Consider the following 15,008-nt stretch of genomic DNA (forward strand, 5'->3'; position numbering starts at 1 on the left):
CTCTCTTGGAGAAGCTCAGTGTTCTATACTGTCGAATGATCTTTCTGATTGTGTTAGCAGAATATGTTGGACAGGCCTGTCCTCTTTTGGAGACGAACTGTTTCACAGAAAGTGGAGTTTCACACAGTGTAGAACTGGAAGGCTGCCTTCCTTGTTGAATACATGATTTAGTATATGTGTCAGCTTATTTATTAAATGCCCACTTTTTAACTGGCTGAAACTTGTGTGTACAAGGGGATGGCTGCAGGCATTCAGAACCAACACAGTCGGCTCGCTCTGTGCTGTTGGAGCATGTGCGGGTGTTTATGTACCATGTGCTGCTACTCCTCCATTTCCAGTATTCAGAGAGAGCGCCGTCTTTTCACTGCAACCATAGCAACATGAAATGACAAACGGCAGAACTGTGGAAACAACAACAACAGACCTAACTGATGTGATTCTATCCTTTTTCTGTTAGTCTGTAATGAGAGGTTTGGGTGAGAAATGGAAATTAAATTCCTGGGTTCTTCTGGGTGTGTTCTTACAATAGGTTTGAAATAATCAATAGTTATTGATCAAAGCTAAGATGAGTGGTTCTTTGACAAGATCGATCCTTTGGGGCGTATGTGGGGGGAAATGAGAATGCTCTTCAACCCCAGTGGACTCTGTTGAATATCATCCGACAAGGGAAGCAATCGGCACGCCATAGCTGGGATGTGCTGATGTGGAGAGCGAGCCTGAAAAGCACTGCTGCTTGTGTGGAGCATCAACACGAACCAGCGTCTCTGCTGTAATGTAGGACAGTGGCGGGACGGGCCAACCAGGCAAACCTGTACCCTTTCAACACTGATGCGCACCGCTAAAAAACAGCAGGAAAGGTTGTGTTGACAGAAAGAGTGTTCTGGAATCCAGCAATGTGCAGGGTCAGGGTGAGAAAATAGAAATATGTGACATTAAAAACCAGCGGCCCAAAAAAAATGGCCCCCTGCCGTGTCTGCTCACATCACCGGTGTCTGGGCAAATATTTAGCACTCCGAACACACTGCAAAGGCCATGTCCAAATGCCAGCTGAGCTGTTCACCAGCTCAACAGTATAGAACTCTCCAGCACAGAAGGAGATGATGGTACATGCATGGTTTAACTTGCATACAAAGAAAAGTGTTGTGACAGTGACGTATAAGAGAAGTACATGTCCTGCCATCACCGCCGCCCCCCTCCTTGCGCACCCATTTGCTCCTGAACAGCCAATCTGTAATCGCTCTCCCCGTTCGACCCAAGGCTGATTCATCATGTGGAATCTGCTGGAAAAAAAGAAAAAAGGTTGACTGGATTCGACGGGGTATTATGCACCGACGAGCCAAAAGCAACGGACGTGCACCGAGGGTCCTGATGCAGCCGATTGTCTGCTCAGTACATAAAAGCCCGAACACCCCTAATAGGAAATGTTTGATAACGAGGCTTTTTACTGTCAGGGGTTCATCAGTGTCTGGTTTCTCAAGTTTGTATCCCAACAAATCCTCGAGCTAGACAATGAACCCCACAATTTCCTCGCTGTGCTCCTGGAATTTGTGTGTGATAGAGAAATGTGTTCAGTTTGTGGGATGGAAATGGCTTTAGGAATGCATGTAGATGGGTGTTACCTGTACTCGGAGTTGATTTGAGTTGTTCAGAATATTAAAAAGGAGCTGTATGAATGCGGGCCATTTACTCCTTACCTTTGGACTGGCTGGCAGTGGGAGCCCTTGGATAGAATCACCCAGGGAGCCATGATGGTTAGCTGAGCCCATTGAGGGCCATTTTGTTGGCGTTTACGCATATTTCTAGATATTTCACATTTCTGCCAACAATATTTGCGTTATTATCAATAGTAGGAGCAGGAGGTGCTCTCTTGGACATACTATGATGACAGCATTTGAAAATTAGTATCAGCTCTAATTGAAACATAAATACGTGACCAACTTTCAGGGTTGGCTGAGCTGCTGTGGTCATGTAATTGCTGTAACCATCGTCTTTTTTTTTTTTTTTTTTTTTTTTTTAAATCGTAGGTATTATGATAAACATGTTCAGTGTTTGATCAGTCTGCCTGAAAATGTAGTATTGCTTTTGGAGATTGAATGCACTGTGCAACACAACTGTATTAGATCTTTGAAAAACTTTTAATACACAATCTTAGGAGACCGCTGAGTATTGCACTAGAGCATCATTATCTCAATTCAAAATGGACCCAAAACCCAAAAACCATCCAGGAGCCCTTCACAGCTGGATAGTGCTTACTGCCTCACAAACGTCAGAGCGAAAGGGACCCTGGTCTTATCCTTATGTGTGTGGGAGGCTTTAAAGCCAAAGCATATTGTTTATTCAGTGGAGGAAAAAAGAGGAGTTCACTCGCTCCGTGCTGCTCTGTAGGGACTCGAGGAACTACCACACACACACGCCCAGACCTGCTACACGAGCTTCAATAAGAAGGCCTGCAGATAAAGAGACACTGTGCACGCCTGGAAGTTCATCATTGCACCTCTACATCTCCTCTTAATAAATAATTCTTGTCGAGTTAGGGTTTCAATCCTCGTACACTGAACCTATAGATTTGATTTTCACTGAACACAGCAGCCCTCTTGCTGCTTTTCTCCTGTCTTAAGCTGCACTTGGACATAAAATGGTCATACCTGGTATGCTTGGCTCTTTGTACCTTTGCTTAAATGTATGCTCATGGTAGTTACCTCGCTGCAATCCAACGGACGTTTCGCCTGGTAAGCCAAAACTGCACATGGCAGGCAGGGCATGTTATGGCTGTTAATGCGCCCTGGGATTAATTAAGTTAATCAGTGTTATTAAAGAAACTCTGAACTAGGAATGTTCCAGCCTCTGCACTGTGACTTCGGTCCTTCATTTCATTCTAGCCACGTCAGCGAAGACGCGTGCAGTTTCACGTACCGAAAATGATAACATTCATGGAAAATGGAAAGCGTTGGTTTTTGAAGACCCAGCTTCGGGTACACAGGCTCTGTACTTGGAGCACATGCGAGGTTCAGGTTGACGCCAGCATTTGAAAAGACATCTTTTGAATGTGAGATGTATTTTTTTTTTCCCTCAGTCCAGAGAGCTTGTTACCTTGACAACAGCTGAAGATCCTTAGCACGGGGAGCTGAGCGTGTGAGCAGAGCCTGGCGCGGCATGTCTGTGCCGAACAAACAAGCGCTGCAGCTAACTGTGTCACGAGTACTGCTGCTGCCCTCTTATTGCAGCCCCATGCCTTCTCCTTTCTTCTCTCCCCTGCTTTCGTTTCATATCAGGCTTTTATTCAGCAGATGTGTAGATCAATTGATATCCTTCTAACTCCCTGCTCCTTCTTACACCCTCTCAACTTTACCATTCGTTTCCTTATTCGGTGCATTATCTCACACCAGTGTATTTCGTGTTTTGATAAATGTATGTAGATGGAGCTGCAAGTGTCCCATCTGTGTTGTCTGCTCCGGCTGGAGATTTGGAGGAATGATATGCTCCGGTCCCTCCTTGCAGAAACCAAGCTTAATCAATAATGTAGATGTTTTTGATGAGGAGAGGTCTGGTGTGCATCTCTTTTTCTTTCTCCTCCCCCCCGGCCCATCCCACCTCCCCCCCCCAGCTGTCTCCCCACACCCTCAAGTGTAAGGTTTCCCCATCACTGTTTGAGGAGCAGATGACTGAATCTAATTAGTGGAGATATTACAATAAAGACTGATACCTGATGCTTTGACATACTGAGGGCTGAAACCAGGCTGCTGCTGTGAAGCTTGTGTAGCTTCCTATTGTTTATGTCGCTCAGTGCTCAGACTTTATGTGGGGCGGGGTTAAGCTGTTTATTGACAGCAATCCTTTAGGTACTGCCTGTGCGATACATTTTTTAAATGCATATTTATTCTGGTCATAGATTTGGTTTATGAGAGGCATCATATTTTTGCCGTCACGCTCCTTTTTGGATCGTTTTCTCTTTTTACCTCTTTTTTTCCTTTTGGGGGGGGTTAAATCGTCGACGTTCAAACAATGATTTAAAGTTTGAGCATCACGAATCAAAGTCTGTTTTAAGCATTGTATTGAGGCAATTTATTACATTTTACCAGCTTGAATTGTTTCGCTGTGTGGGACGGCGTTGCTGCTCGTCCTGGTGAGGTGACCATGTGACGCGACTCTGGGAATCCGTGCGCTGTTATAGATCCACGCTGATGCTGAACGCTATAGGCTGCGCAGACTTCTGCGTGATAACAAGACTTTTTTTTTCTTTTCTTTTTTTTTTTGCTCTGCAGCATTTATCTTTTGATTTCTTGTATTACAGTTGGAAAAAGAAACCGTTTCTGTTTTTGCGAGTGTTTGATCAGGATGGTTGTAATCTACAGTGGAGGAGCGATTAGCTTTTCTGTTGTGCCAGTTCTCTGTTCTGTTATTTATATCATGTGCATTAATAAAGCAACACGAGAGAAATTGCCTGCTTCTGTCAAAGCGATTGGCTATTTCCTCATTTTTAAAGTCTTTTGCTCTGTAACTATACTTATTGCACTGGGACTCAGAGGCGTTGTTGGCTGTACCAGAGAGTCTGTATTATGAGGAGAGGGAAAGCTGGTGGCTTTTTCCGGGTGGTACTGCACTCTAGGGGGCGCCAACGAAGCAGTGCAGAGCAGGCAGAACTCTCTGGTGGTACTATGAGATCCACCTTAGATGCATCCATTGCTTTGGATAGAATTTTTTATATTTTTTCATTTTCATTTTCCTAAAGGCAGGATAAATTATCCTTTCAAACGGCACTTGGTTTGATTTTTTTAGACTCACTAGATTTGTTTAAAATACACATTTATTGTCAGTATTGCATCCCGAGTGACGTCACGCCATGTGGCATCACTTTACGGCATGGTCAGTCCTAGCGCTGAGCTAGCAGAGAGGTGTTAGCTCAAATAGTTACAGATTTCAGCACAGCCCTTTTACATACTCTCTGACTAGCCTCTGGTTTAGCTTTGGTTGTTGTTAGCAGCACCAGGTTAGCACTCTGGCACAGTGGACGAGTGCCGTAAAGCAGCCGGTCGTAATCAGCCGTGCGTTCTTCAGATTCCGTTACCTAGATGCTAGCAGAGACTGACTCGCAAATGCCAGACCTGTAAGAAAACAGAAAGATATAACTCCCAGGTTATTGTACTTTCGATATAAATCCACATCCCTCTGTCAGAAATCACAGTAATATTTTCAGGTTTCAGCCGCTAGCGGGGACATTTTTTGAGTTATTAGCGCCAGCCCTATGGCCAATGGTCATTCTGCACTCGCTCGCCAGCGCCCCCAGATAAAATCAACTGAACTGCAGCCAAATTTTTTATAATGGGGCGAATAGGAAGTGGAACGGCTGTCTGTAAAAGGGCTGTGGCTGTACTGCTCGACCATACCGCTCTGTCTGTATGCTTAAAGGTACTCCTGCTGCCTCCGATTACTGGATTACTGTGTCCTCAGTTGTTTTTACTGCACTGACCTCAGATCAACTGTGTTGCTCACAATTACTTGAGCTGCTACAACTATTTGAAAACCTCATCAACTGTTGGAGCTTCGGTTAAGACTTTGTTAAGAATTCATACGTGCAAGGTAGTAATCCCACTGACAAACAGACTTTGGATCAGTGGACCAAAATAGAGAACAACGCATGACATCATAGTCTCCTGCAGTTGAAGAAAATAACCCATGAGCAATACAAAATCCTTTTTTCTTTTTTTTCTTTCTTTTTGTGGTTGCACATTGCTCAAACTACCTAGTACTCAATCATTTATCAGCGGTTATTAACGCTTGGGCCTCAAGTATACTTTACCAACTTAACTTTGAACTGCACATCTTTCAGAATAAAGCTGGTTGACAGATTTGTGTCATTCTGCTATCCACTGACAAAGCCTTGGCTGCAGACTCTCTGACTTAGTTTGTAGGATTATTTATGTACATGGATTAAAAGTACTTAAACCAACGCTAGCTGTATCATGAGTCATAAACCGCAGACTTACTTGTTTTTTTTTTTTCTTTTTCTTCTAAGAGCCGCAAATGTTATATAGCATGATGGGGTCAGGATGGTGAAGTGTGTGCGTTTTTCTATCTTATCAGCACCTGAGAAGACCGCTTTGGTAAAGCAGCATCCTGAGTTATAGAATGTTGTATTTGTATGCGTGTCATGAGGCTATTCTCTCACAAATGACAACTTTTTATGAATTTAGCTAAATGTATATAATATTTGGGGAAGTTGCATGATTCAGAGAGTTTTATGAAGACTGGAGAACAAAGGGAACGCACGAAACAGTCTCTAGTCATGTAATCGCCTCATGTTGTCTTCTTTGTCACGATTAGCGCACAGTTGGAATGAACATTGCATAATTACAGACGGTGCCACCATTTGTCCCGAAGCTGACTTTGTTACCAATCAGTCAGAGACTACTGATTTCTGTTTCTGATTTCGTGCTGGATTTTGATACCCATCCCTTCATTATCATATGGAAAAGGAGGTTATCATGCAAATGTGCAAGATTACTGAGGGAGGTGAGCTTCTGGGTGATGATCAGCCTGTTTAATTTTGGTCAAAGCACGGGAAGTACGTACCTGAGTGTATTTACGTGTGCGTACATAAATCAGATTTGCCGCCCTCTCACTTAGACGGATGAGGGTCTTTTTACACAAAATTCTGTCTATATGAGTTTCCAAAATGGATGCTTTGTGGGCATACTTTTTACAGGACTCCATGTAGCAACAGGCCCGGCTCGGTTTCAACCAAACGTTTCAGTCATTCTGGTGCAGTGTTACTCTCTGTGCTCCAGTGAAGAGATTTATCTTTATCTGCAGTCATAGCCTGTCAGCATCAAAGACAACCTCTGATTCTTGTTGAAGGTCACTGTTTAAAGCAGGGTTGGTCTCACCAGCTCTCTCGCTTACAGCAGTGTTTGGAAGCGCTTGTAAGGGACAGCTGACTGGATTACACACATGGTCGCCGCACCATGGCTCACAAACTGTTCTGTTCCTCATCGGCGTATGGCAATACCTGCAGTGATGTGACTGGGTTCCTTCTCAAACACACTGCTGATATTTCAGCTATTAGCTAACAGGGACGGTGAGCGTGCAAAAAAAAAAGATGGAATATGCAGACATGTTGTCATGGTGACAAGGAACTTATTGGAATTGTGCATGATAATGGCAAATGTTTAGTCTCGGTTCAGTGAATCCAAAGTGAGTAGTGCCTATCTTTAGGCTGGATGAATTATAGTTACTTTATACACACTTTTTGTGTTTTCAATCGGAGAACTGATTGAGGATACAACTAAAGCATGTTTACATGACAATGGGGGAAAAAAATATCAGGCTTTTTGCATCTGTTTGTGAAAACAATGAGGTGCAAGTGGATATTGATAGTGCTGAATTCCCGATGAAGCTCTGCTCTCTCACCCATTTTCCCATTTCTTCTGTCAGGCACCTAGACGCATCAAAAATTGTGACAGAAAATCAACCAGTTACGGCTACACGCCAACTAACGCTGCTGCAACATCTGTGCAGTGATTTGAGCTACACTTACATGTACGCTGACCTCCCAGAGAGAAGGTTGGCGGTAACAGAGTATCTCAAACTTTTTCTCACACAGTCGACAGCGTCGCCTCGTCGGACATTCCCCTCCCATGCACGTATAGTGGGACAAGAACTTTGGTCCATTTAAATGGCCAAACTGTAAATGTAGCCGTTGTGTTTAGTGTTTCGTCTAAATTTGGACAGTCAGCAGATTTTGTGCATGTGCTGCACATATATTTCACTCTCTCCCCGTGTAGCTTAGTCAGTGCGCTCGTCCAGGACGTCCGTACAATCTTAAAAATTAGATTTTTAATCTCCGTAAGACTTCCCAGTCAAAGGTTCAGAGAAATATGAAGATATGAGATTGAGGAGATGTTGGGTTAAAAAAAAAAAAAAAAAAAAAAAAGACTTTGTCAAATCGAAATGCAACATGGGGATAGTGGCATGCATTTTCATATAGTCTGCTGAGGGGCTGTTGTTGTTTTTCACAATGTACACAAGAGAGAAATTCGGGAGGAAATGTTCACCTTTTTCAAGTTTGGCATTAAGCAAATGTCAGATTGCCAATTTGTACAGCCATTATATCGTGAGATAAAGCCCCCTGTGTCCCATTTCACACATATCTGAACTAATTGTGGTAATGCAAAGAGCTGGAGCAGCTGGTTCCAAATGATTATTTTTGGATTTGAGATGTCAGCTATGTTATCCATCCACCTCTGTTCCTGTGGGCAAAAGGATATGTCCTGTATGTTGTGTTCCTGTTTATGGGAAAGGAATGTTTTCTGAAGTTTCTGCTTGTGTCCTGTTAGATTTTGAAAGGTAGATTTAAAGGGATAGTTCACCTCTTTTGACATGAAGCTGTATGACATCCCATACTAGCAATATCGTTTATGAACATTTTCTTACCCCCTGCTGCGTCCTGTGAGCCGAGTTCCGGCCTCGTTTTGGCGTTGACGAAAGTAGTCTGGCTAGTTGGCTGGGGTTTAAAAAATAAAGCGTTTTGTTTCTCAAAACAATATGCGTTCAAAAGAGTAATACATTTGCATCGCAAAATCGTTGTCCAGGAAAAAGTCAGACCTCACAATCGCTTGGTGCTATTTTCTTTCCCTTCGTATCACTACAATGCTGTGCAGACCGAGCAGTCCCCTGCTTCCGAGCAGTAAACACTGTAACAGGCGCGGCTGTCAGCAGGCAGCAGCACGTAGTGATACGAAGGGAGAGAAAATGGCGCCAAGCGATTGTGAGGTCTGACTTTTTCCTGGACAACGATTTTGTGATGTAAATGTATTACTCTTTTGAACGCATATTGTTTTGAGAAGCAAAACGCTTTATTTTTTAAACACCAGCCAACTAGCCGGACTACTTTCGTCAACGCCAAAACGAGGCCGGAACTCGGCTCACAGGACACAGCAGGGGGTAAGTCGATGTTCATTCACAATATTGCTAGTATGGGATGTCATACAGCTTCATGTCAAAAGAGGTGAACTATCCCTTTAAGTGTGTGGCATTGACTGGGTGCTGGGTGGCATAGCTGTATCCAGGAGGGTAGGGTTGTTCTTTCTGGCTGGATTATTTCAATCCATCAAGCCCAGGCTTCCAACTGGGAAAAACCCCACAGGTTCTACTACTGTACAAAAACAAATGCGCATTTAACTATCATCCTCATTACTACTCTAGGCTGTCCTGAGGAGGCCTGGCCTTAATCCCGTTGCGTTCCCACCTGCCACCCTTCCTGTGCTAAAGCTGGCAACTAGACGGTACTTACGAGTGGCCCTAAATCCTTTTGTGATGCCTTAAAACCAGAATGATGAACCAAACGTGGGTTCAGTTAGTGGTGGAGGGGGTGTGTGCAGTAATCACTGGAATGTCACCCCAACACTGGGCCTCTGTTAAATACCCTCGCATGTCCTGCTGCCTAAACCCTGATTAAACCATTGTCCTCATTGTGCTGTTGCATGGCCGCTGGGGGAAGGGAATGAACACGATCATTCACTGACTTCAGGATTTTTTTCTGTATTTTTTTTATTTTTTTTTATGGTTTTGCGGTATAAACAGCGGATTATCACAAGAGATTATTGTCTTCTCGCGTGAGATTGATGACCGTAACGACATCATTTCACTAACTTTCAATCAGTTGAACTGTCTGTCTTTCTTTCTGCTGTACAATGAAAACTTACATCCGAGCTGTCATTGCCTGTAATCTTGTAATTGAAATGCTTCTTGCATTGCTTTCCTTGATGTCGTGTCACTGGCACGTCATCACAGCTTTCTAATGAGAGCTGCAAGATACTGGGGGGAAAAAACTGGTTTCGCAACATTGTTTATTTTTGTGAGAAATTGTTTCATTCAATAGTTTGAAAAGTATCCATTAGATGTCGAAAGACTAGAACCATTTTGTCGGCACGTGCACATGCCGTTGCTTTTTATTTCAACTATGAGACTGTGCAGGTAGCTTCAGTCAGAAGGGCTGTTAGCGCTGCTGTGCTCACAGTCAGGTGAACACATCATGTCCTTGTAGAACAATGAGTCCGATCCAACTGAAGGCTTCCTTGTCGCTTACATGGAAGACGCGCTTCTCCAGTTTATCGTTTTTCCTTGAAACCGAATATTCCTTTTTGGTATTTTTCTCCTCATACCCGCCTTTGTTGCTGCTCATACAGAGGCCACATGCCACTCGGCAGTAGAAACAGAAACTTTGTTTTGCAAACAATACGTTTTAAAAGATCTCTGCATATCTCAGAGCTCAAATATTTGGTTCAGTTGTGTTTGGTCTGACAGATCCATCTTGTAGATTAGTCCCGGTAAATGTGATCAGTTTGCATCGTGCAGTTAAAAAAAAAAAAGGTGTAGCATGATGACTTTGAAATAATTTGACATCGCATAGCATTGATGCGATGACTTCGTATGCGTAAATGGCGTTTCTGATGCTGAAAGGATGTATTTTATCAAAGCTCCAGTTACGGGATTAGTTCTTTATTCTCTTGCTCTGATGCTTGGCCTCAAAGCTATTGTGAAGCGTGGTTGCAAATGGCAAAAGTTATTGATGATACTCCTCCTTTATCTGGATTTGACAGGTTGAAGTTTCCATCTACTGTATGGAGTGTTGCGATGAACTTTACAAGAGAAGCACGCCGGTTGGGTTGACAATCTTAAATTATTCCATGTAGTGTTGAAGGTCTTAATCCTGGGGCCTGTTCTGTTCACTTCTTATATATGTACAATGCTTCAGCTCTGTAGGTGTAAGTGTAAACATTGACCTGCAGCAATCGATTATTTTTGTTCATTTAAGTATTCTATCGAAGAACTTTTTGTCACAGGGCTGCACGGTGTTGGTGGAGTGTTGTGCACTCGGGCTTTCTCCCACTGTCCAGATGCATTCACGTCAGGCTCATTGGTGACTCCAAAGGAGTGAGTGTGCACGGTTGTTTTTTTTCTCTGCGTGGCCCTGTGATGGACTGGCGATAAGTCCAGGGTGATGCTCTCCTGATTTACAAGTTGCACTCAATCTTAAACTGGGTTCTATATGCAGATAAAACCGAGTGCATAATCACGCAGGGATTTTGGTATCTATATGAAGTCCTGATTGATCACTAATGAAATGAACCCCAAAATGTGATGTATCTGCACTGTACGGCACCCACTGAGGCAGCTTCCCTGTCATGGATTATGGTGAAGTTTCATAGGTCGTACGTATTACATTCCTTCAGCTGCATCTCTCAAGCCTGTTGATGCTGTTCATAAACAGAAATACGACTTGACACTGGTGATTATCAGAATATCTATCATTGTGATCTGCAGGCAGAGGTTGGATGGTTCATCTTCTCTGCGAGGCATTGTGACACTAGGATTCCTTTATTATCAAGGTCCTCAATGTCTTTGAATGCAGGGCCTCATCCAAAATGCTCAAATGATTGGATTATGTAACAGGCGCTGCCTGCCTCACTGACGCTTGGAAAAAAATCCAGTTTTATTCCTTGCACCTGCAACCAGGATTAACATCCAGAACAATGTAGAGCTTACCTCATTTTTATCCCAGCGTAAATATACACCTTCAATTCCAGTTTCTTCTCTGTTGATTCAGTTATTCGAATAGTTCCTTTCTTCTTCTTCTTTTTTTTTTAACACCAGTTATATTCCTGCCTGTCTCTCGGTGCATATATCTTTTTGCTTGTCGTTTGCTCATCTATGGTGAAGCTAAGATGGTGCCATATTTGGCGAGATCATTTCGAATGTGTTGCTTTAGCGAAAGGGGTGAATGGATATAATCCTGGAGTTGTTTTATCTTCCCTACCATCAGGTAGAATTATATGATGAAGCCAGTGGAGAGTTATGAGATAAAGTGCAACGCCGTTTGATGGTGAAGCATAGGGCATGGATCTGCAACAGATGGTCAAAAACAGCCTGGACCCATACAGCGGGGAGCAGCTAAAATGGGTTGCACGAGTTCCGCCTTTAATGATGAGAGATGTCGAGTTAAATTGGACACATAGGTCGGCTTATATACACATGTGATTATTGTTCCTCTGATACTTGATGCTAAAAGCTTGTTGGGACAGGAGTCCTTCCATAACTTGTGCCATGAGCTGACATTAAGCAGTCTTAAAGCTTGGTATTCAAAATGTGTTGCAGACTGTGTTACACCACTCGGAATACATTAAAATGAGATTATATGTTTTGTTCCCAGTGGCTACGTTTTACAGTTGCTAATGCTGCGAGTATGTGATGGATTTCTGCATAATTCCTGTCTTGCGATGTTTATTCTGAAGTTGCATCAATGGAGCCTTTGGAAAAAGTCACTAAAACTTTTACATAACTGGTTACAACATGACCTGCAGCAGGTAAATCTTAAATCAACAACAGGCAAAAGAAATGCTGCTGAACTTGATAACTAATGCCTAATTTACTGGGTGGAGGTGTGGGCAGTGTTTATGGTTTAGGACAAGGCCAGGTTAAGGTTTGTGATGAAGATTAACAAATGAGCTTGGATGGTTTGGATTCAGGGCTTTACGGGGCTTCCTCTTAGGTTGAAGTAACAAACGGGACTAAAAGCTGTGCGTGTTTGTGTCCTTTTATGCTTCCATTGGTCCTTTGCCCAGTGCCAGAGAACTGTTCCTTGGAGGAGGAACATGAACTGCTGCATCCTCACACGAAAAAACAATCATTGCAAGGAATGTGGAAATATTTGTTTTGTTCCCGTAATTAATGCCTGTTTCTAATCACGTGTTTTTTTTTGTTTTTTGTTTCAGGATTCTGTGGACAGCGGCTGGTGTTATTCTCGTTGGATTTTAGCCCACTGACTTTCTCCCACAGCCATGGAATCGGTATGTTTACAAATACTTTTTGGACATATAACCGTAAGCTGATCTTTGCTTGTTTTGAGGCTCCTTTCATTGACATGCTTCTTTTTGTAGTTTTTAAGATTGCGGTGAATTAGTTTGCGCGCGAGTGTGTGGACGCAGCAGCTTGGGTGCACGAAAGGACGGGAGGGAAATTCCATGAATGCACTTAAAGCCGTGTTAGTCATTTGACACCCAAAGACGTGTATTTTGAGGCGCATATGTATATTTTCTGAATAACATCAGTTTGATGTTGGATTGTGAGGTGGATGAATTACTATAAAAGCCAACAGTCAGGCTCTACCCTTTATTGTTAGACATGCAGGAGACTGTGAGGGCAGGAGATGCTTGTACCAACAGGCATGTTTAAAGTGCAGCAGTATTGAGCTCTATCCACTGGAATGCATGTATTAAGAATGGGGCTTAGTGCATGCCTAACCTCCGCTTTCCTGTCCCATTGTCAGAGGCTGTGTGTGTGCTTGTCTGTTTCAGAGGCTATAAAAAGTAGGTCACAGCCTCTGTAGTGCAGAACTAGCTTGTGTCCAACAAAAGCCCTCCATTACCCTCTGTCAGTCTCACTCACACATGCATTGCGCACACACAAACGCATCTTCCTGTGGGTTAATGGGACTGTAGCTGAAATTCTAAGTGTAAAAGTCTAGCTTATGTGCGCAAAGCCACATTTATTATACGTCTGGATCTACCAGTTCACTGCAACACGAGCAATGCTCTGCACAGATCAGACAGCTGTCATTTGCCCCACAGCTTCATGTACGTAGTTGCTCAGGTTTCTGTCAACACACACACACGCTGTATGAGGGAATAAAATGAACTTTGGTGTTGAGATGCACTTCCCAGATGAGATAGAAACCGGTGAAATGTGGATCGTGCTCTCTGCAGAGAGACACATTTGTCCCAAAAGGATGAAAAAGAGCATTCACTGCCAATTTAAGTTGGGATTTTGTATAAAAAGTTCACATCCATTTCGTAAGAAAGGGTCGTCAATAATAGGCATAATCGCGAGGAGAGAGAAATTTTCAAATGAGAAAAGTGAAACGGGAAACCACTGAGTTTGTGTTTTTAAAATAGTTGCTGTCTGGCTTGCCACTGCCGATGACACCAACAGCTGCAGCACTGGCTTGTCCCCGTCTTCCTCTACACAAATTAATCTCTCTTCCCCTGGGTTTGAATCTCTTATTCTCCTTCCACCCGTCTTACTCACGTCTGCGTGCCCGTGGCTGTGCAGCAGCAAGAGCAGTTTCTGTTTACCTCTCCGAGCTGTCTATATCTGCTTACTGTCAGTGGAAACCAAGGAAACTGATCACAAAGCTTATTATGGTGCCAGGAGTGGGATACATGCTGTGTGCGTGCATGCGCCTTTGGGAGCTGGACACGCTCTCTGTCGCACACATGAACCCTCTGCCACCCCCCCCCCCCCCGTACCTCATGTGATGGCAGTCACATGTTTTCCAGGCAAGCAGCTCAGTAAATCAGAATCAGACTTTTATTTTTAAACTCCTTTAAATCCTCCACCTGGTCTCTATGGTTAGCAGAACTGACTGAGGTTCCTGGTGATTAGTTGTTTCCCTCTCTCTGTGTTGTTTACCTCAGTGATTTTATTAATGCCACTTCCTGCCATTTCCGTCTGCACACTCTTTACATTAGTTTTATGGGGTTTGACAGGATCCTGCGTTGGTGTCAGGAGTGCGAATATTGCGCCATTATGAAGAACAAACGCAGCACAAATCAGTGTTGACTAATGACCCTTTAATTCATTAAAGTTATGACTTTTGCCATGGTAATCAATGGCTAGATCAGTATCCAGATGCTGAACCCCCCCCCCCCCCCACACACACACACACACTTTTTCTTTCTTTTATTACTGTTATCACAAAAAAAACCCTAATCAGTAAAAAGATGCCAACACTATTCATTACACGACATTGTTTTCAGCTATTCTAAAGCGAAGATGTTTGATCTGACCTCAGCAGTTCTGACAGCGTCATATTCCTGACGGGCTTACGAGTTCCAACTACACAAGCACCTGGATGCACGATGTTGAATAATTGCAGTGATGACCCAAAGAGTAAAGCACCCGATTACACAAATCTACAATCTATCTCCAAAACTTCTTACATTTCCCATTTG

At 43.3% G+C, this 15,008-nt stretch overlaps 1 protein-coding gene across 2 annotated transcripts in view; it reads left to right on the forward strand.

The window, feature by feature from the left end:
• The window catches only part of ankrd11 (ankyrin repeat domain 11), a 103,163-nt gene that overhangs the window by 14,524 nt on the left and 73,631 nt on the right, over nucleotides 1-15,008 (forward strand). For both annotated transcript variants that reach the window (XM_075454271.1, XM_075454348.1), the window contains exon 2: nucleotides 12,771-12,845. The gene's annotated coding sequence lies outside the window, so the exon portion shown is untranslated. The remainder of the gene's footprint in view (nucleotides 1-12,770; nucleotides 12,846-15,008) is intronic.

This window comes from Odontesthes bonariensis, chromosome 1 (genome assembly GCF_027942865.1).
Source record: "Odontesthes bonariensis isolate fOdoBon6 chromosome 1, fOdoBon6.hap1, whole genome shotgun sequence".
Taxonomy (NCBI): Eukaryota; Metazoa; Chordata; class Actinopteri; order Atheriniformes; family Atherinopsidae; genus Odontesthes; species Odontesthes bonariensis.